General features: G+C 47.0%; 1 protein-coding gene and 1 long non-coding RNA gene across 7 annotated transcripts in view; one reads left to right on the forward strand and one right to left on the reverse strand.

Moving 5' to 3' along the window:
- The first annotated feature begins 101 nt into the window (after positions 1 to 101).
- Positions 102 to 19,714, forward strand: LOC307178753. 2 transcript variants are annotated; one of them, XR_013825278.1, is made up of 9 exons: positions 102 to 343; positions 967 to 1,057; positions 2,847 to 3,151; positions 3,772 to 3,897; positions 12,644 to 12,719; positions 13,097 to 13,232; positions 17,471 to 17,577; positions 19,068 to 19,175; positions 19,287 to 19,714. It is a non-coding gene; the product is annotated as an uncharacterized lncRNA (long non-coding RNA). The 2 variants fall into 2 exon arrangements; XR_013825277.1 differs by having other exon boundaries at positions 19,068 to 19,714.
- The window catches only part of LOC307178752 (zinc finger protein 671-like), a 38,360-nt gene continuing 28,473 nt past the window's right edge, over positions 10,064 to 19,950 (reverse strand). For all 5 annotated transcript variants that reach the window (XR_013825272.1, XR_013825273.1, XR_013825274.1 and 2 more), the window contains one exon: positions 10,064 to 12,902. The gene's annotated coding sequence lies outside the window, so the exon portion shown is untranslated. The remainder of the gene's footprint in view (positions 12,903 to 19,950) is intronic.

A 19,950-nucleotide genomic window follows, 5' to 3' on the forward strand; every position in this document is an offset into this window, starting at 1 on the left:
TACCGCGCCGCCGCCGGTCACCGAGCTAATGAAGGCTCAGCTGATGAACGTTTTCCTCTGCACGCATTCGGGGGCGGGACTTCCGTAGGCTTCATGTGGGGTCCGGTTTCCGTGTTTTTTCACCTTTTTCAGGGCAGTGAGTCCTGAGTCGGGACCGAAGAGAATGGAACAGGCGAGGAGAGGCGTTGGCCCCGGTCCCCAGAGGCGGCTGTGAGGCCCCCCCCGAGCCCGTAGTTGACGGCAGTGACCTCGTTCCCGCCCCGCCCGCCGCCTCTTCCGGCTCCGTTCTTCCCACCGACCGGTGACCCCGGTGACCGAGGCTGCGCCGATGAGGCCCGCTCAGGTGGGTGCTGCGTCTCCCGGGACCCCACCCGGTCCGACTGCCGCCTCCGAGTCCTAAATACGGACGGAGGGGCGCCCGCTCGGTTCCCTGACAGTCAGCCCCAGAGTCCAGAACAGAGGGCGGCCTTGGGAGGGGTTCCCCTTTCAGCCCGTGGACTGGGGTGAGGGAGAGTTCCCTCGGGGGGCCCCCTGTGCACGGCTTGCAGGTGCTACGGAGTCGGCAGCATTGGGGAAACCTGGGGTCGTTTTTGTCGTGGACAGAGGGGGAGGAGTTACCTCACCTGAAACGGCAACCTGAGCAGGTGCAATCCGTGGAACGTTGTGAAGGGATTGGGGATGGGAGAACCGTGTCCAGAATTAGAAGTTAAAAATTGGGAGAATGGGATGCGAATGGAGGCAGGGAGACTGCTGAGGAGACCACCGCGATAGACCCCAGGAGAATTATGGCGGGCTGGCCCAGGAAGGTAGCGCGACATGGGAGATGGGATGAGATTCTGCATAGATTTCATTAATAGAGCCTACAGGACTTTCTGATGTGCCATGTATAGCTGTGAGCAGAAGTAGGGAGTGAAGGACCATCTCAAGGTTTTTTTTGTTTTTGTTTTGTTTTTGCGTTTTTGGCAGGAAGCAACCACAAGGATCAGGTTTCAGAAGATAATGAGTTAAATTGTGGATGTGTGACCCTAAGATACCTCAAGGTGGAGACGGCACATAAGTATGTGGACATGAAGGTCTGGATGCGGGGGAAGAGGGCTGGACTGAAGCCGTCAAACGAGTGCAGGGTGTGGACTGAACCAGGGCATGGCCTGGGGATCAGATTGAGGAGAGAGATTTTTTTTTTTAAGAAGATGTTGGGGGTAGGAGTTTATTAATTAATTAATTTATATTTTCTGTGTTGGGTCTTCGTTTCTGTGCGAGGGCTTTCTCTAGTTGTGGCAAGCGGGGGCCACTCTTCATCGCGGTGCTCGGGCCTCTCACTATCGCGGCCTCTCTTGTTGCGGATCACAGGCTTCAGACGCACAGGCTCAGTAGTTGTGGCTCACGGGCCTAGTTGCTCCACGGCATGTGGGATCCTCCCAGACCAGGGCTCGAACCCGTGTCCCCTGCATTAACAGGCGGTTTCTCAACCACTGTGCCACCAGGGAAGCCCGAGGAGGGAGATTTTTAAGGTTGTTATTTCTGATGGGCCCTGTAGTGAGTGTCAGGAGAGCTGAGACTTTGAGTTTGGGGCTTTAGGGGGTTCATCGTCCCTGATGTTCTCTCCATAAAGGAGCATATCTGCCATAGGAGTTACTCTGGCCTGTGTCTGTAGAAAAGGATACCTGGATGTGATGAATTGCTGGCCTGGATGGAGATGAAGGTGTAAGGTCGTGTAGAATGAGCCCTGCAGATCAGCTCTTCTCCTAGAGGAGAATCCCTGTGGAACAAAGAAATAGCCAGGTTTGTGGAGCAGATTGGTTCCAGACAAGCACACTTCTGACACACCTCTTCCACCACTCAGGGCAAGAGGAATGAGAGCTCTATAGTCAAGGGACTCCTGCAGTGCACTTGAGCGGATCCTTTGCAAACAGGAAACAGTCTCGTTTGCAAAAAGGAAAAGTACCTGACCTGCCTGTTCAGACTCTCCCTACAACTCATTAAATTTAAAATGTATGAAACATACTTACTGATCAAAACATCTGTTAACCAGTATCCTTCTAAATATGTACACGTAGAGGGGCAGTTAGAAATGATGACATTCAATAGATTAAACATAGGAACACTTTATTAAAAATTGCTTGAAATTTAATTTACCTGTAGTATTGGTAATACTTTAGGTGTTAGCAAATTTAGTGGAATGTTATATATCTCATTTTCTGAAAACCTTAAAAAGCAGAAACAGGAGGGGTGGGATGAGTTGGGAGATTGGGATTGACATATATATACTCTATGTATAAAGTAGATAACTGATGAGAACCTACTGTATAGCACAGGGAGCTCTACTCAATGCTCTGTGTGACCTAAATGGGAAGGAAATCTAAAAAAGAGAGGATATATGTATACGTATAACTGATTCACTTTGCTGTACAGCAGAAACTAACACAACACTGTAAAGCAACTATACTCCAATAAAACTACTTTTTTAAAAAAAGCAGAAATAATGCAAACCCACATTTTGAAAACCCAGTCCCTTCATTTGAACTGAAAACATGAAAAATTGTGAATCTTATGTATAGTTACAGCTGATAGGTAGTGTGTCCTCTTATGTTTAATACTACTGTCAGCCTTATGAGGTAGAAACCATTGTTATCCCTATTTTATAGTAAAGGAATTGAGGCTCAGGGAGGTTCAGTCATTAAAGAAGAGTCACACAGCTGATAATAGTGACACTGAGGTCAGAGTAACAGCATAGACCATCAGGCTGAGACCATTTTGCTCCAGGGCAGGCCAGAGGTGATAGTCTAGCCCAGCCTGTAGAATCCTAACGTGGTTGCCCATTTCTCATGGCCTCCCTCTTCCCACAGGTTCCCATGGCATTTGCAGAAATGCTTATGGACCTGTACAGGTGAATGGAGGATGTGCCAGACCTTCATCCACCCCAGTTATCATCCTGATGGTTCTGCCACTCTCATATAAAGAATGCTGGTGACCTGAGATTGTTCACCCATACTCCCTTCCTTGGGTCTGAAGTCCCTGTGGTTTCACCAAGGCCTAGGGTCTTGAACTCAGTCCCAGATTATATGGAGCTGTTCCCATTTCCAACAACTGATGGAGTAAGATGTGGAAGGATGTCGTGGGCACAGGATCCAGAATGTCCAGACGACTGGAGGTGAGACTGAGCTGAAATATTCAGGGAACTGCAAGTCTGTTACATGTGATAGGATTATGGTTGCAGGGAGTGAGTGGAGGGTAGGAGCACACAGTTATCAGGTCTCAATTACAGCCTGAGGTTTTGGGCCTCTAATCCGAGGGAAGTAGGAGCTAGGGAAGATTTGAAGTAGAGGAGCCAGGTATTTGACCCAGGTTGTAACTGGCTGTGTGAGAGGGAATGTAGAGGTAGAGTGACATGGGGTAAGTGACTGTGGTGGACGTTGGTTGTCGCTGGACAAGAGTCACTGCCGTGGAGGTAGCGAAGTGGTTGCCTTCTGTTTGTGTTCTGAACAGACCTGCCCACATTGAGTGATGTGAAGAGCGTGGGACTGGGAGATGGGATGGAAGGGCAAGTCAGAGGTGACCCCAAGTTTCTAGCTTTCTCTGGAAAGATGTGTTCTGGACACAGTGATCAGTAGAAATAAGGAGAGAGAGGCACTGGTGTCACTGGACCTTGTATCTCTTCCACATTTGGGAAGTGGGGGTGGAGGTTGAGGAGGGAATGGGCTTGTCGGGGGAAAGAGTAAAGATCCTGGAGAAATGAGCTGCGCATTGATTGAACCATCCCCATTTTGGCAGGACTTGTGGTTTTTACAGACGTGGTCATACATTTCTCTCAGGAGGAGTGGGGTCTCCTTGATGAGGCTCAGAGACACCTGTACCACCATGTGATGCTGGAGAACTTTGCACTTCTCTCATGACTAGGTAAGGCCCTCATAACCCTTCCCCCACCCCAGTGTCCTGGGCTGGGCTGTTTTTTCCAACCAAACCATGAGTAATCCTTCCTTCCTTGGTTTCCTAGCATATATGTGTGGGAGCCATTCCCAGGCTGTGTGCACCGTACTGCCTCTCCCCAAGCAGCCCCATCCCATGTTGCTCTGAAACCTTGCCTGTCCTTGGTCAAGTTACTCTGTTCAGATGCATGGAGGCCTTCCCCCTTCTTGCTGATGTTTTGGGGGGCCTGCCTGTGGCAGAAATACATGCTTACTACTTGTAGAGACCACTGACTCTGCGAGACCCTCCTCTGTAGTTCTTGCGATTTTTGAATGGGGGCCGTCATGTGTTGGCTCGCTCTGGGGGCATGCTGTCCACTCCTTTTTCCTGTGTTTCACCTGGGTTGGTCTGTGCCAGGTCCCATAGAAGTGCTCACCATGAGGCAGCGAGAGGGGCCTGAGTGTCTTGAAAGGATGGACATTACTCCATCAGTGCCAAAAAGAAGTGGCTCTGGAGCTTAGGAGCTGGGAGAGGGTGTGTTGTCAAAGCTGGCTTCAAATCACACTGGAAGCCAGGCCTTTGTCCACCACTGGGTGATGCCAGGGACAGTGGTCACACTTCATTTCTACATTTTCTTTCCTATTGTCATTTCTAATCTTCCAGTCCTCGGCTCCCCTGACTTTTGTAGTCTCCACCTCCTATTTGTTCCTTTGCCGTGCTGTCAACATTTGACCCACACTTAAGCTATTGTGACATTTGCACATATCTTTTTTATCTAAGTTACAAGTTCCTGTATTTTTTTAATTGAAGTATAATTGATTTACAATGTTGTGTTAATCTCTACTGTACAGCAAAGTGATGCAGTTATACATAGATATACATCCTTTTATTTTTTAATATTCTTTTCCATTATGGTTTATCACAGGATATTGAATATAGTCCCCTGTACTATACAGTAGTACCTTGTTGTTTATCCATCCTATGTATAGTAGCTTACATCTGTTAACCCCAACCTCTCACTCCATCCCTCCTCCAACACCCTCCCCTTGGCAACCACCAGTCTGTTTTCTATGTCCATGAGTCTGTTTCATAGATATGTTCATTTGTGTCATATTTTAGATTCCACATATAAGTGAAATCATATGGTATTTGTCTTTCTCTTTCTGACTTACTTCACTTAGTATGATAATTTATGGCTGCATCCATGTTGCTGCAAATGGTATTATTTCATTCTTTTTTACGGTTGAGCAGTATTCTATTGTATATATGTAGCACATCTTCTTTATATATTTGTCTGGCGATGGACATTTAGGTTGCTTCTATGTCCTGGCTATTGTGAATAGTGCTGCTGTGAACATACGGGTGCATTTATCTTTTTGAATTAGAGTTTTATCTGGATATATGCCCAGGAGTGGGATTGCAGGATCATATGGTACTTCTCTTTTTAGTTTTCTGAGAAAGCTCCATAGTATTTTCCAGTGACAGCACCAACTAACATTCCCACCAACAGTGTAGGAGGGTTCCCTTTTCTCCACACTCTCTCCAGCATTTGTTATTTGTAGAATTTTTAATGAATGGCCATTCTATTTGCACATATCTTTAAACAGTCCTTGGATACCAACTACTGGGTCACAATCAGACATCTCTGGCTCTGGACACAGCCTTCTACCCAGTACTCACTTCTCACCAGCAGCCATGGCTTTGTGGAAAGCCATTTTCAGAGGAGTGAGCTGGGGACCCTTCTCCTCCCTGCACTGTACCCCTTCCTTGTGTCCTTGCCTACTGTCAGGGCTCTCCCATCATCTGAGCTTCCCAGGCACAGCTCTGCACAGCAGGCCTTCTCACTGGCTCTGGCCCCTGTTGCTTATCATCAGTCCTATGGATTTATTCGTAGGTGTGGGTGACACATATTTGTGGTGGGGCTGCTCCTCCCACCAGTGTCAATATGCTTCACCAGCATTTCTCTGGTTGCAGGTTGTTGGCATGGAGCCCAGGATGAGGAGCCAGCTTCAGAGCAAGGTGTTTCTATAGAAGTGTCACTGGCCAGGACGCCAAAGCCAGGTCCCTCCATCAGGAATGCCCAGCCCTGTGGGACATGCAGCTCACTCTTGAAAGACATTCTGTACCTGGCTGAGCAGGGTGGAATGCACCCTGGGCAAGGACTATACACTTGTGAGGCAAAGCTTTGCCAGCACCAAAAACGTCACATTAGAGAGAAACTTTCCTGAAAGGACAAGGGGAGGCCTTCATTTGTGAAAAACTGTACTGTCCACATGACACAGAGGACCTTCACATGCAGGGAAGGTGGGAAGAACTTCCCAGCCAGCACAGGCCCTCTCCAGCACCAGCCTCTTCATGGTGTGGGAAAGCCACATGGGGACATTGCAGATGGAGAGGACTTTCAAACTGGGAAAAGTGCTTACAAGTGCACTCAGTGCGGGAAAGCCTTCAGCCATAACCATACACTTGTTGACCAAGAGAAGATCCACACTGGAGAATAGTTTTATGAGCATAGGGAATGTGGGAAGGCCTTTCTTAGAAAGTCCCACCACGAGCAGCATCAGAAAGTCCACACTGAGCCTGGGCTTTATGAGCACTCAGAATGTGGAGTATTCGTTACAGAAATATCTGGCCTCAATGACCACCAGAGAATTCACACAAGGCCAAGGCCTTTTGAGTGCAGCCTTCTTTAGACCATCCCAACTCGTTGGTCACCAGAAAATCCACACTGAAGAAAGAACTTACGGTGGTAGTGAGTTTGGAAAATTCTTTAGGAACTGTTCCACACTCATTAGACACCAGAGAGTTCACACTGGAGAAAGGCCTTTTGAGTGCACTGAATGCGGGAGAGCCTTCACCTGCAAACATAGGCTTGTTGAGTCCCAGAAAATCCACAGTGGTGAAAAGACTTTTTCAGCCACAAAGACAGTTGTTGAGCACCAGAAAATCCACACTGGAGAAAGGCCTTACAAGTGCAGCAAATGTGGGAAATTCCTTATGGACAGCTCCTCACTCATTATTCATTAGAAAGTTCACACTGGACAAAGACGTTATGAGTACGGCAAATGTGGAAAAAAATTTTTTTAATTTATTTTAATTTATTTTTGGCTGCGTTGGGTCTTTGTTGATGCACGTGGGCTTTCTCTAGTTGTGGGGAGCGGGGGCTACTCTTTGTTGTGGTGCACGGGCTTCTCATTGTGGTGTCTTCTCTTGTTGTTGAGCATGGGCTCTAGGGCACGTGGGCTTCAATAGTTGCAGCGCATGGGCTCAGTAGTTGTGGCTTGTGGGCTCTAGAGCTCAGGCTCAGTAGTTGTGGCACACAGGCTTAGTTGCTTCACGGCATGTGGGATCTTCCTGGACCAGGGCTCGAACCCATGTCCCCTGCATTGGCAGGAGGATTCTTAACCACTGTGCCACGAGGGAAGCCCCAAATGTGGAAAATTCTTTAGGTACCGCTACACCCTTATTAGACATCAGAGAAATCATACTGGAGAAAGGCCTTATGAGTGCATCGATGTACGAAATCCTTTTGTTGCAGCTCCACACTCATTAGACATCGGACAAATCCCACTGGAGAAAGGCCTTATTAGTGCAGCTAATGTGGGAAATTTTTGTAGTAAAACTCCAGAGTCAGTACACACTAGTGAGTTCACGTTGATGTGAGGCATTATAAGAACAGCAAATAAGGGAACATCTTTACATACAGCTCTGGTCTTGTTAAACACTGTTGAATTTACACCAGAGAAAAGCCTTCTGAGTGCAGTGAGTGCTGGAAAGTCTGTAGTCAAAACTTCCATTCATTTGGCTCCAAAAAGTTCACACCAGAGAAAGAACTTATGAAGGAAGCAAATGGGGAAAGGACTTCAGCCGAAAGTCTGCTCTGATTGGCACTGTGAAGTACATATTATGTACTTTTGGGTTTTTTTTTCCTTCTTATTGTGTTAAAATACACACACATAAAACTTGCCATCTTTTAAGTATTTTAGTGTGCCGTTCAATACCGTGAGGTACATTCACACTGTTGTGCAACCTAATCTCCAGAGCTCCTCTTGTTTTGCAAAAATGAAACCCTGTACTCATTAAATAACAACTCGTACTCCTCTCCTTCTCCAGCCCCTGGAAACCACTATTCTCTGTCTCCTTGAATTTGAGTGCCCCAGCTGCCTCATGTAAGAAGAATCATACAGTTTTTGTAGTTTTGTGAGGACTTCATTTACCAGAATCTCACATTTCACGTATCACGTGTTCTGTTTCAGAAGTCCTTTCCTTTTTAAGCCTGAGTTATACTCCATTGTATGCATATACACATCTTTATCCATTCATCTGGTGATGAAGACTTCCCTTGTTTCCATATTTTAGCTGTTGTAAAGAGTGCAGCTGTGAGAACGACTGCACAAATATCTCCTTGAGATCCTGTTTTCAGTTATTTTCAGTGTATAGCCAGAAGTGGAATTCCTGGATCATATGGTCAATTGTTTTTTTAAATTTATTTTTGGCTGCATTGGGTCTTCATTGCTGCACACGGCCTTTCTGTAGTTGTGGAGTGCGGGCTTCTCATTGCAGTGACTTCTCGTTGTGGAGCACCAGCTCTAGGCACGTGGGCTTCAGTAGTTGTGGCTCGCAGGCTCAGTAGTTGTGGCACACGGGCTTAGTTGCTCCGTGGCATGTGGGATCTTCCCAGACCAGGGCTCGAACTCATGTCCCCTGCATTGGCAGGCAGATTCTTAACCGCTGCACCACCAGGGAAGTCCCCAATCTATTTTTAACATTTTGAACTCTTTCCTTTATTGGCTATGCCATTTTATGCTCCCATCAAACGTCCACAGAGTTCCAGTATCTCCACATCCTCATTGACATAATTCTATTTTCCGTTTCATGTTTAATAGTAGCTATCCTAATGGATGTGAGGTAATATCTCACTGTAGTTTTGTTTATTTTATTTTATATATATATTTTTTATGGCTGCATCGGGTCTTAGTTGCAGCATGCGGGCTCTTTGTTGTGGCACACGGGCTTCTCTAGTGTGGCATGCAGATTTTCTCTTGTGGCACGTGGGCTTCTCTCTAGGTGCGGTGTGCAGGTTTTCTGTTCTTCGTTGTGGCGCGTGGGCTCCAGAGCATATGGGCTGTATAGTTGTGGCATGCAGGCTCCAGAGCGTGTGGGCTCTGTAGTTTGCAGCATGCGGGCTCTCTAGTTGAGGAGCACGAGCTCAGTAGTTGTGATGCGTGGGCTTAGTTGCCCTGTGGCATTTGGGATCTTAGTTCCCCAACTAGGGATCGAACCCACATCCCCTGCATTGCAAGGTGGATTCTTTACCACTGGACCACCAGGGAAGTTCCCTTACTGTAGTTTTGTTTAGCATTTCCCTAATGATTAATGATCATGTCTTCTTGGCCATTTGTGTATATTCTTTGTAAAAATCTCTATGTTTACCCCTTTAAAATTTTTCTTATTGGTGAGTTTTAGCAGTTCTTTATATAATCTGGATACTGACCACTTATCAAATATATGATTTGCAAATGCTTTTCTTCCATTCAGTAGCTTGCCATTTCACTCTGTTGATTGTGTCCTTTGCACAGAAGTTTGTACCCTTATTTTTGCTTTTGTTTCCTATGCTTTTCATGTCAATGCCAAGAAGTTATAAATCCAATGTCATGAAGCTTTTCCCCTATGTCTTCATCTAAGAGTTTTTGAGCTTACATCGTACTGTCAGGTCTTTGTTTATTTTGAGTTCATTTTTGGGTGTGGTGTAAGGTAAGGGTCCAACTTCATTCATTTGAATGCAGATATCTACTGTAATTTGTTGGAGAGACTGTCCTCCTCCCATTGAATTGCGTTGGCACTCTTGTTGATTATTTGATCAAATATACTGGCTTCCAGTTCGGGGCACTCTGTTCTGTTTCATTGGCCTAAAGTTTTGTGTTTATGGCAGTACCAGTGTTTTGTTTTTGCTTTTTAAAAATTTTTATTACAATGTAGTTAATTTACAATGTTGTGTTAGTTTCAGGTGTACAGCAAAGTGAATCAGTTATTTGTATACATATATCCACTCTTTTTTAGATTCTTTTCCCATATAGACAATTACAGAGTTTTGAGTAGAGTTCCCTGTGTTAGACAGTAGCTCCTTATTAGTTATATTTCAGTTTTGAGTCCCTGGCTTGATGTTAGTCATTTCCTCTTTTAGAGCAGCAGCTGATTAAGACCACAACCAATCACTGTCTATATCAGGCACTCACACTCTGGACACCATCCCTTATGTCCCAGGGCCAGGAAACCAGGCAACTGGAGACAGCCTGTATGCCCCTGACCCCATGAAATTATTCCAGCTAGGTCATCCATGGGGAGCCTGGAAAACCTAGGTAGCCCCTGACCACCTGCTATGTATAGGGTGCTCCCTACAGCCCCAGGTTACTTACTGTGTCCCTGTACAGCCTGTTGTGTGCCCTGCCTGATGCCCTTGTTTCATCCTAAGCCCTAGGTAACAGAATTCTTCTTTTTATCTACCCAAGTGTCATCAAGAACTTTTAAATCTTACAAAACAACTACAAACCCAGAAGAGTGTTAGGAATGCAGTGAATGTTGAAAGTTATTCAGCTATTAGCCTAACCTCAAACAGCACTGGTAAATTTAAATCGGAGAAACATCTTCGGAGTGCAGGCAACATGCTGTTTCCTTGTTCTACGTAATTACAGAGCGACATTTGGAGATTAGTCTTTGTGAAAGAGAACTCAGCCATAAATTGAACTTCATGCCTCCAGACATCCCAGGAAGATTTTCTTAAGTACCAAGTATATTGGAAGCTTTCATGATAACACCTTGCACTTCCGGACCTGCCTGGAGTCCTTGCCAGAAATAAGTTGTTATCAGTATCTGTTACGTTAGCCTTCCCTCCTCTGCCACACGGCAGGGTGCCGCACTGTGTATGAATCATCCTTACAGTGCTTGGGAGGCAGGAAGCTACACTTTCTTCCTTCATCTGGAGGACTCACCCCTCTCTTGACTTTTGGGGTATCTCATTCACTTCCCACTGATTGTTTTGGGTGAGATATTACCCAGTTCTGGAAAAGAGGACTCCAGCTGGCTTCTGCAGGCAGCTTGTGGAGATTGCCCTTCTTCGTGAGTATATTTGATTGACTTGTAATGGTTGGGTTGATTTTTCCACCCTCAGAGTCACTCGACCCAGGACTATCAGCAGAGCTTAGAAGGGTTTGAATTCCGCTCTATCCCCAGAATCAAAGCTCTCAGACACCAGGGAACACTACCCTGCTCACCTGTCCCATGACTCCAAGATTCAACCCTTCTCTCACTCATGAACTCAGGATACATTTCTGCCATAGCAGTAGAATTGTTTCACTGCATGCACCTGCTTTCACATATGTGTACCATACTTAATGACGAGCTCCTTCCCTGCTCAAGGGCAGGACCAATATCTCTGTCATCCATATCATCCCACTACTCAGAACACAGTGCTTGGTGGGTGGAGCAGCAAGGCCACAGCCAGACCCTCTGAGTGACCACAGATATGAAGACAAGGCAGAGAAAACTGGATGGTGAGAGAATGAACCCTAGTGGGTCCTTCACCCACTGGGATGCATCTCACATGTCTTGCAGTTTGGGGCCCAGGTCCCTTTATGGGCCACCTTGTCCCAAGGAGCTCCCAGTTATGGAAAGAATAACCCTCTGCTTTGAACCAAGAATTGTTTCCTGAGAGTGGATTCTCTGACTCTCATGGATCCCAAGGCTCAGATTCATGTACAGCTACAGCTACAACCCAGACAATTATCTTGAGAGGAGATATAAGAGGGTAGTGTCTTCAAAACGCAACTTACTTTCCTACAGAATACAGGAACCACACAAGCTATTCTCAAAACATTATAAATTTAGTGGAAAAAATGATGTTTTTTCTCACTGAGAGCCGTGTGTGCAGTAACAATATTGGATAAAACACAACATAAAGGGTTCGTGTCCACCTTGGCAACACAAAAGTATGTATTTGATTATATAAAAGGCTCCAAGGAGGGCTCAACTGGACAGTACATTTTTTTAAACCAAAGGTCATATTGATTATTTCATGCAGCTTTGAAATTAGCCCCAAAGACAGTCCCAAGGGAGGAATTTCAACACAACCTGACTGATAAGAGCATCCTGAGAATAAGACCACAGTAGTAACTGTGAAACCCATACGCGGCTACCTGTATGCATCCTGGTTTTCCTGTTAAAGTTCCAGTCACTTTACAATGTTTCACAGAAACTTTTTTTCCCCTGCAAAAAGCGCTATTTTTTCCATTTGGCCCAAGGCTTGGAGAGGGCTCCATGGTGGTTAACAAGCTGCCCAGTGGCTGCAGGGACAGGCTTCAGGGAGAAGCCCTGACCCCAGAGGGGCTCCTCACAGGCCGCTGGGCTCCAGGGGCTCCTAGTGGTGCTTGAGGCTGAGCCTTTGGAAGAGACATTCGCCCAGCCCAGCCTGGGGGCCAAGCAGCCTGCGGAGGTTGGTCAGGTGGTCGCCAATCTTCTTGATGAATTTCACCTGCTCATCCAGGAAGTGGCTCCAGGAAGCCCAGAGGTGGAGTCTGCGCGGGCAGAGCCCAGGACCTGCGGACCCACAGGGCCTGGCGCAGGTTCTTCTCCGTCAGCGGGCGGCTTCCACGGCGTCCTGGGCTTTACCCACGCTCCTGGGACGGCTTCGGCACGTCCTGTAAGAGGGCGCGGCCACAGGCACTGCTTTTGCCTTTTCCAGGGAGCTCGGGCCCTCCGGCTTCTCCTCGGCCAGTTCGCGAAACGATGTCTCACGCCCTCGAGAAGCGCAGAGACAGGTAGGTATGGGAAAGAGGCAGATGCACGTTATCAGGCGGGTGACTGCGGCCTCCACCTGGCGGAGTAATTGTGACGAATCTGGGAGCTCATGCTTGGTCGGCAACAAGGAGCTAAGCTCAGAAAGTGGTGTTGGCTTGTCCCGGAGGGCGAGGAGAGCTGAGTGGGTGGTTCCAAGGTTGTGACTGGAAAAAAAGTTGGAGAGTGGTCAGAGTCAGGAGGAAGGGGCGCCCCTGGGTTTGTTCAGTCCAAATGCTGTTGAAATGAGAGATCTGCCGGACGGCCAAGAAACTTTTATAAAATTAAGCAATGAGCTTTCTTTTCCATGTTTGTTTCTCTGAATTTAACTTAGCTATGTGTTTTATTGTCTTTGTTGTAGTTTCAGTTCAGCACATAGAAAATTAGAAACGCCCGTCTACTCAGGAGTAAAGACTTCAAGAAACACCAGGAAGAGGAAAGACTTAGGACTCACCTGGGATGACAACACAGCTACATGATCATCCTCACCCCTCTGGGTAAAATACAAACTTCCCAAACAATGGCTAACAATCCAGGGAAATAATTCCTCCCTTTGCCAAACCATCCTTGATCCGCTGTCCCTGAAACTTCTTCAACGCATACTGACCCTCCAGTAGAGACCATAACCTCCCCCAACTCTGTCCCCTTCAGACTGTGATTCCTGGGCCTTGTTAGCAGGCATTTCGGATATAGTTTTCTGCTACCAGGGCTTGGGCTGATTTGCTTCCATCACGTGACCTTTAGTGTTTACATTCGGTCTTCAAACGTGTGAGACTGCAGGTTGTGGCAAGATGAGCACCCGGCTCCTGTTCTGGCTGCCATCAGCACATCATCAAACCTACAGGGATGGTGCTAGGATGGGGAAGAGCAGGGGTTATCTCCCAGCCAGGTTGAAACCACCTGTCACACTCGGTCCACGTGCATGATTGTGTGATCCTGTGTGTATATCCACACACTAGGCTTTTGGGCCTCCCTATCCCATGCTTGTCTCACAAATCTCCCTGGAGCATTTGCGCATTTGTGTCCTCATACCTGGTGTGGTAGTTCAGCACCTCTCTCTATTCCCACAAGCCTCTAATATGTGCCACATACACTGGTTGTGTGTCTCATGACTATCACATGTCTTTTCTGTTGTGGACGTGGTGTAATGCATGTGTGTGCATAGGCTTGTTGAGGGGTGTCAGCATGCAGACCTCATCACAGTGTCCCCAGGATGCCTGTGCACGGGCCTCCAAGTTGTGCTGAGGTGTATCATTATTGTTACCGGACTCAGTGGGTCCTTCCCTTGGGGTGCATAGCCAGTGAACACACCAAGTACTTTCAGTTAAAGCAGAAGCATTTATTACTTGTGACAAGTAAGGAGACAGGGAGATAGCTCTCAAAGCACTGGACTGAAGTATTAAGCCTGGGGGGCAGGCATATCCAAGAAAGGACCGGCTTGGAAAATGTTACTGTAGGTTGCCAAAATCTGCAAGCAAGCAGGCACTGGGTTGTTTGCTCACAGTGTGTTATCTTGTTCACTGGGATTCACCGTAACCTTTTCGGAATGTTGGGTATTTGGAGCTTTGTGCCATGAATCTCCTCCAATCTCTTTTCTTAGAGCATTTCCGTTAGCAAACTTCTAATTCTGAATTCTTTCTCTGTCCCTTTGAGACGTACATAAAACTTTCGAAAAGCTAAATAATCCTCTTGTCAGTTTTACAACTGTGTAAAAATGTGCTCCCGGGATTTTAATTTATGGAGGTGACTGAGTGAGGACAGGAGAGGCTACTGCCGTTGAAAGTTCTCCAAGGAAACGACAGGCACAGCAGGACACGTAAGACCACGTGAAGCCTGTCACATGCAGGTGTCAGGAAGCAGAGAGGAGCTGGGGCTGTGCCTTTATGACCACAGTGGCGGGAAGAACTAGGTAGTGACTTCCACTAGTGGGCAGGAAGCAAAAACACACATGCTATAGCTGGGAGTTTGTAACCCGTGGCCATGAGACCAGCTCGGAGGTGGGCCGGGACGTAACGAGGTCGGGCATCCGGGCGGCCGGCAGTGCCCCCTCGCCGGCCAACGATCCGGATCCGTCCCGCTAATGTTCCCGCCGGTTGTCGGGCGCCATCTGGCGGTCACGTTTATTTTGTCCCTTCCCGTCCGGAGCTCGGGCGATGTCTGCAGGGGATGGGATTCGGCCGCGATGCCCGAGGCAGAGTTCCGGGAGGTCGGCGGGGCTGGCGGGATCATTCCGGTCTTGCCGGGCGGGCGCGCTTAGTGCTCTCTCCGGAGGTTGTACCTGCAGGCTTATAGGGAAGAGGCTGGATCCCCTCCGGTTGCCGAAGGGAGCAGGAAGGGGGTCTCCCGGCTCCGGAGGTGGGAACCGGGCCGGGTGGGGAGGCCCGAGGAGGGCGTGAGCCGTTCGGCCGCGGGCTCGCGTGGCCTGGTCTGCAGAGGTTCCCCTGTGGGGTTTTCCCGGGTCCTAATTCAGAGGCCGGCCGGCCCCGCACTGCCTGCGGGCGAACCAGGTAGGGTAAGCCGGGCTGTCAGCAGGTTCTGTCATTTTCTTCACAAGGGAATTAGTGATGCAGCCCTGGTCTCCAGCTCTGAAGGGCTTCCCCTACTCGTCAAGAGGTAAAGTAAACATTTCAATCACAGCCAAGGAGTTTTTTGCGTTGAATGGGCGCTGTCTGCTTGGTGTATCATGAATGGGTGCGGTTTCTGTCTTTATAGTGTCTTTAGTGGGTTGTCTGTGATGTGCATCAGTTTAGTTTCGAGCTCATAGAAGGAAGTATGTTTTTTCTCTACTTTGTGGAAAAGGTCTTGTTTTATTATCTCCCCAACATTGGTCACCGTGTCAAACAGTATAAGATCCAATACAGGTGAAATTGAGAAACGTGGCAAATCCTAAAACAACGGCTATTGCAAGAAGGAAGAGTATTTTCTAATATCAATTCTGTAGGCTAAAGGGGGGATTAATTACAAATGGCTAGGAGAAAACCTTTGGTTTCAGAAGTGTAACCCTGTGCCAATGTTTTTCAAACCCTGCACTTAAAATGCATTTTATTTTTAAGTTGATTATACGTAACAAAACTTTTTAAAAAGCACAATTACGTTCTGGAATGTGGAAGACCACCTTCAGGTTAAATAAATTGCTATCCACACTTCCAGAAGTTAGAGAAGCTATTATGAATTAAGGGCTAATGATCTGTTACAGTGAAAGGATACAGATGAAAAGCAGGAAAGATGGCACAATAGGATAAAGTCACAGAGGGACCACAGTGCCAGTTTCCTGTGCCCTGTCACTTAGGCCTCACAGCATCCGTGGGTGACAATATGAAGTGTACTGCTAAGGGGGGACCTCACACAAGACCTGGTATTATACAGGCTTTTTTTAGTATGTCATGCACAAGGGACACCTGTGTGGCTGAACTTACTCTCTAGCTTCTCTGAATGTCAAACAGCTACAGAGACCCTAAGGCTCCCCTACCCACTGGCATGTCAGATTATTAGTATAAATTAGCTAGCATGGCACAAGGCCCCGGGTAAACACACATTCTTATTAGTCCAAATGTTTCAAGGGCTTAGAAGTTATCTCCCAAGAGTCGGGCCACTCTGCCAAACGTTTCTTTCAAATGAATACACATTGGACAACACAGGCCTGTGGTGTAATCCTTTATACAGGTCAAGTAAAAATACTCAAAACTCGGACCCTTGTTTTAGCACATGTCGGTACTTATTATCTATGTCCTCAACCTTATTTATGGGCATCTGTATAAGGGAAATAGTAGAAAGGAGTGCTACTGCATGTGTTCCCCAGTCCACATTGGATGACCTTGAAACTGTGCCCCATAGGGGTTAACAGAAGCTGATGACTAACAACTTCTTGAGCTAGAATTATTAAAAAAAGGGAATATCATGTCAAAACCCCTCGCTTGTGAACTGCCTTAATTGGTTAAGCTCACTTGGGTAGGGTTTTTTTTCTCCTACTTGCATGTGCTCCAACTTCCTCCCTAGTTGGGCCATGTAGGTTTTCTCTTCTCTAGTTGTGGAGTGGGCTCAGTTTGTGGCATGTAAGGCTTAGTTGCCCCACTGCATGTGGGATCGTAGTTCCCTGACCAGGGATTGTATCACCCCCATCCCCTATATTGGAAGGTGGATTGTTTACCACTGGACCACCAGGGAAGTCTCCCACTGTACAAAACATCTCTGACAGGGTGGGGACACTGTAGGGAAGGGAGCCTCAGTTGTTTTTTAGGAAATTGGAGTCAGCTCTTATCCAGCTATGTGTGAAGAACAGAAGCCTGTAATGCAGATACAGCTGTACACACTGACTACTGCCTCACCTTTTCTCTGACTGCCCTTCCCCCCACCTAAGACTACCCTGCCTCTTTGTCCCCTACAGCACCTCACCTCCAGGAAGGTGGCTGTGAGACTTTTTTGTCTCCTGGCTTGTGCTGCCTTGTGAGTGAAATTCCTCTCCGGCAAGCTTTGACGTCCCACTGTTTGGCTTCTTGCACCTCTGGTTCAGTAAAATAACCTCCTGTTCACAGTGTGAAACTCCCCACAGTTGGAGTATTGGCAAACACAATGATTGGGGGGGGTGTTGGGTTTTTTTTTAAGTAGGTGTTTAGACTTACAGTAATGGAGACTTATGTTAATAAGGACTACATGTGGGGCACTAAACATTTATTCCATCCAGCAAAGTCACTGAGAAAAACAAGTTGCAACACATTTCTTTTTATTCTCTCCACAGTTACTAATAAAAAGACATTTTAATCAAAGAAGACAATACACCTGGCAGAGAACACAGGAATGTTCAACATCATGAATCACTAGGGAAATACATCAGACCACAGTGAGGTATGTATCCACACTTTTAAAACAGCTAATATTCAGGGGCTTCTCTAGTGATGCAATGGTTGAGAGTCTGTCTGCCGATGCGGGGACACGGGGTTCGTGCCCCGGTCCGGGAAGATCCCACATGCTGCAGAGTGGCTGGGCCCGTGAGCCATGGCAGCTGAGCCTGCACGTCCAGAGCCTGTGCTCTGCAACGGGAGAGGCCACAACAGTGAGAGGCCCGTGTACCGCAAAAAAAGTAATATTCAAAACAGTAACCATACCAACCCACTACTGGTGCGGAACACAGGGGATGGAAAGTTCCCAATGCAAAAAGGATACAACCCTATTCATTCGTTTTGAAATATGAAACCAGGGGTTTCCCTGGTCCAGGGGTATAAGACTCTGTACTTCCACTGCAGGGGCCACAGGTTCAATCCCTGGTTGGGGTAGATGCCCCATGGTGTGTGATGTGGCAAAAAAAAAAAAAAATTAGAATATGAAACATAAAGACCCCCAAAGATATTAAAAGTCTAGAAAACACTAACTGAATGGGAAAAAAGGAAATCAATAGTAGTTGCCTGGGAGTTGTGAGGGGGTGTTCAAAGGTGGGTGTGATGGTGGATGTTTGTAATTATGACAATTATGACACTGGTTCTGGGGGTTTATATGTATCAAAATTTAATCAAGCTGCACATTTTATGAGGTATGTTCAAATTCAATACATGCCCATATACAGCTCAAATAAATTTTGGCTCCACATAAAAATCTGAATTTGGGGTGTGTGTGCCATGTGCCTTGCAGGAGCCAAGGATCCCCCTGGAATCTTACTCTGAATCTCCTTTTCAGTAGAACTCTGGCAAACCACAACCCCGTCCTTGACTCCTTGTCTCATGGGAGGGATTCTGTAGTAGTAGCGATGAAGACTGGTGAGCAATGAAAGGTTTATTTTATTTTTCGTTGTGTTGGGCCGTTGTTGCTGTGCCTGGGCTTTCTCTAGCTGTGGTGAGCAGAGGCTACTCTTTGTTGTGGTGTGGGTGATTCTCATTGCAGTGGTCTCTCTTGTTGCAGAGCACAGGCTCTGGAAGTTGTGGCACACAGGCCTAGTTGCTATGAGGCATGTGGGATCTTCCCAGGCCAGGGCTTGAACCCCTGTCCCCTGCAGCAGGTGGATTCTTAACCACCGTGCCACCAGGGGAATCCCTGAAAAGTGTTTCCACTTAAGTTATCCAAGAACTCTGCCTGGGTCCTAAAAATCACATGCCTGTACTACACGATTTCCACACTCATTCCCCATTGTTTTCACTGTGCATCAAATGGCCTTGAGATAAACTATTTGCAGATGCTGAGGGAATCCTAAAACCTTTACGTTAGTCTGACACTGACTGAGGCTCAGGAGGTTTCTGCAAAAACGTTTATGCAAAACAGCCACAGTGGTGGGAACATACATGAATGCAATTTTATATTTTATTCCTTCTTCTTTGGTAGTCTCTCCCTATAATTCCCTGTTTTAGTCCCACAGAGAGCCCTGCACTCTACCCCAGAAGGCCTTGGACAACGATGCAAAATGGGCCAGAACTGGAGTGAAAACTATTCTCTGCCATGATACTACCCCCAGTGAGGTATACTAAGTTTGGAACACCCACAAAACCTGTTCCTGTGTCCTGTCCTAGCCAGTTGATGGAAGAGAGTGACAAAACCCACGTGCTCAGGGAATCCATGCTTTTCTACAGGCGATATGAGAGCACAAAAGGCTACCTACCCTGATCACACTTAGATGACTGAGTCCCAGTATGGGGATCTGCCACTTGGAAAAGGTAAGAAACTCACAGTGACAGTAAGTCAGAAAGTAGAGCATAGCTCCTGAAAAGCTTCCTACAAACCTCGTACTCACAGGCAATCTGCACACTAGGGTTGTTCAGTTGTATGGCATTCAACTTCCGTTGATGAGTCCCTCACAAAGCCTATTCAGTATGATGTATTAACTAAGGAGACAGCTCCTGTGCTACTCTCCTCATCTCATCTCAAGGCCTTTGTCCAGTATGAACTCTGGTGATAGATGAGGTTATAGACCTTTGGCTGAAAGATTTCTTACATTTGCTGCACTCATGGTCTTTTTCTGTGGCGTGACCTGTTTGGTGTTCAGTAAGCTGGGTGTTTTGGCTGAAGAATTCTCCATATTTAGTGCATGCATGTGTTTTTTTCCTCCAGTGTGACTGTCTTCTTAAGGCCTCTCTCCTGTGTGGACTCTCTCATGCTCTGCAAGCCTATACATCCAGGAGTAGGCTTTCCCACACTCATAGCACTTATAGAGACTTTTACCATTGTGAAACACTGCTGTGCAGTCAGCATCCTTTTGTGGAGTGACCTGGTGCTGGAGAAGGCTAGAGCTACCAG

This window comes from Stenella coeruleoalba (genome assembly GCF_951394435.1).
Source record: "Stenella coeruleoalba genome assembly, chromosome: 20".
Classification (NCBI taxonomy): Eukaryota; Metazoa; Chordata; class Mammalia; order Artiodactyla; family Delphinidae; genus Stenella; species Stenella coeruleoalba.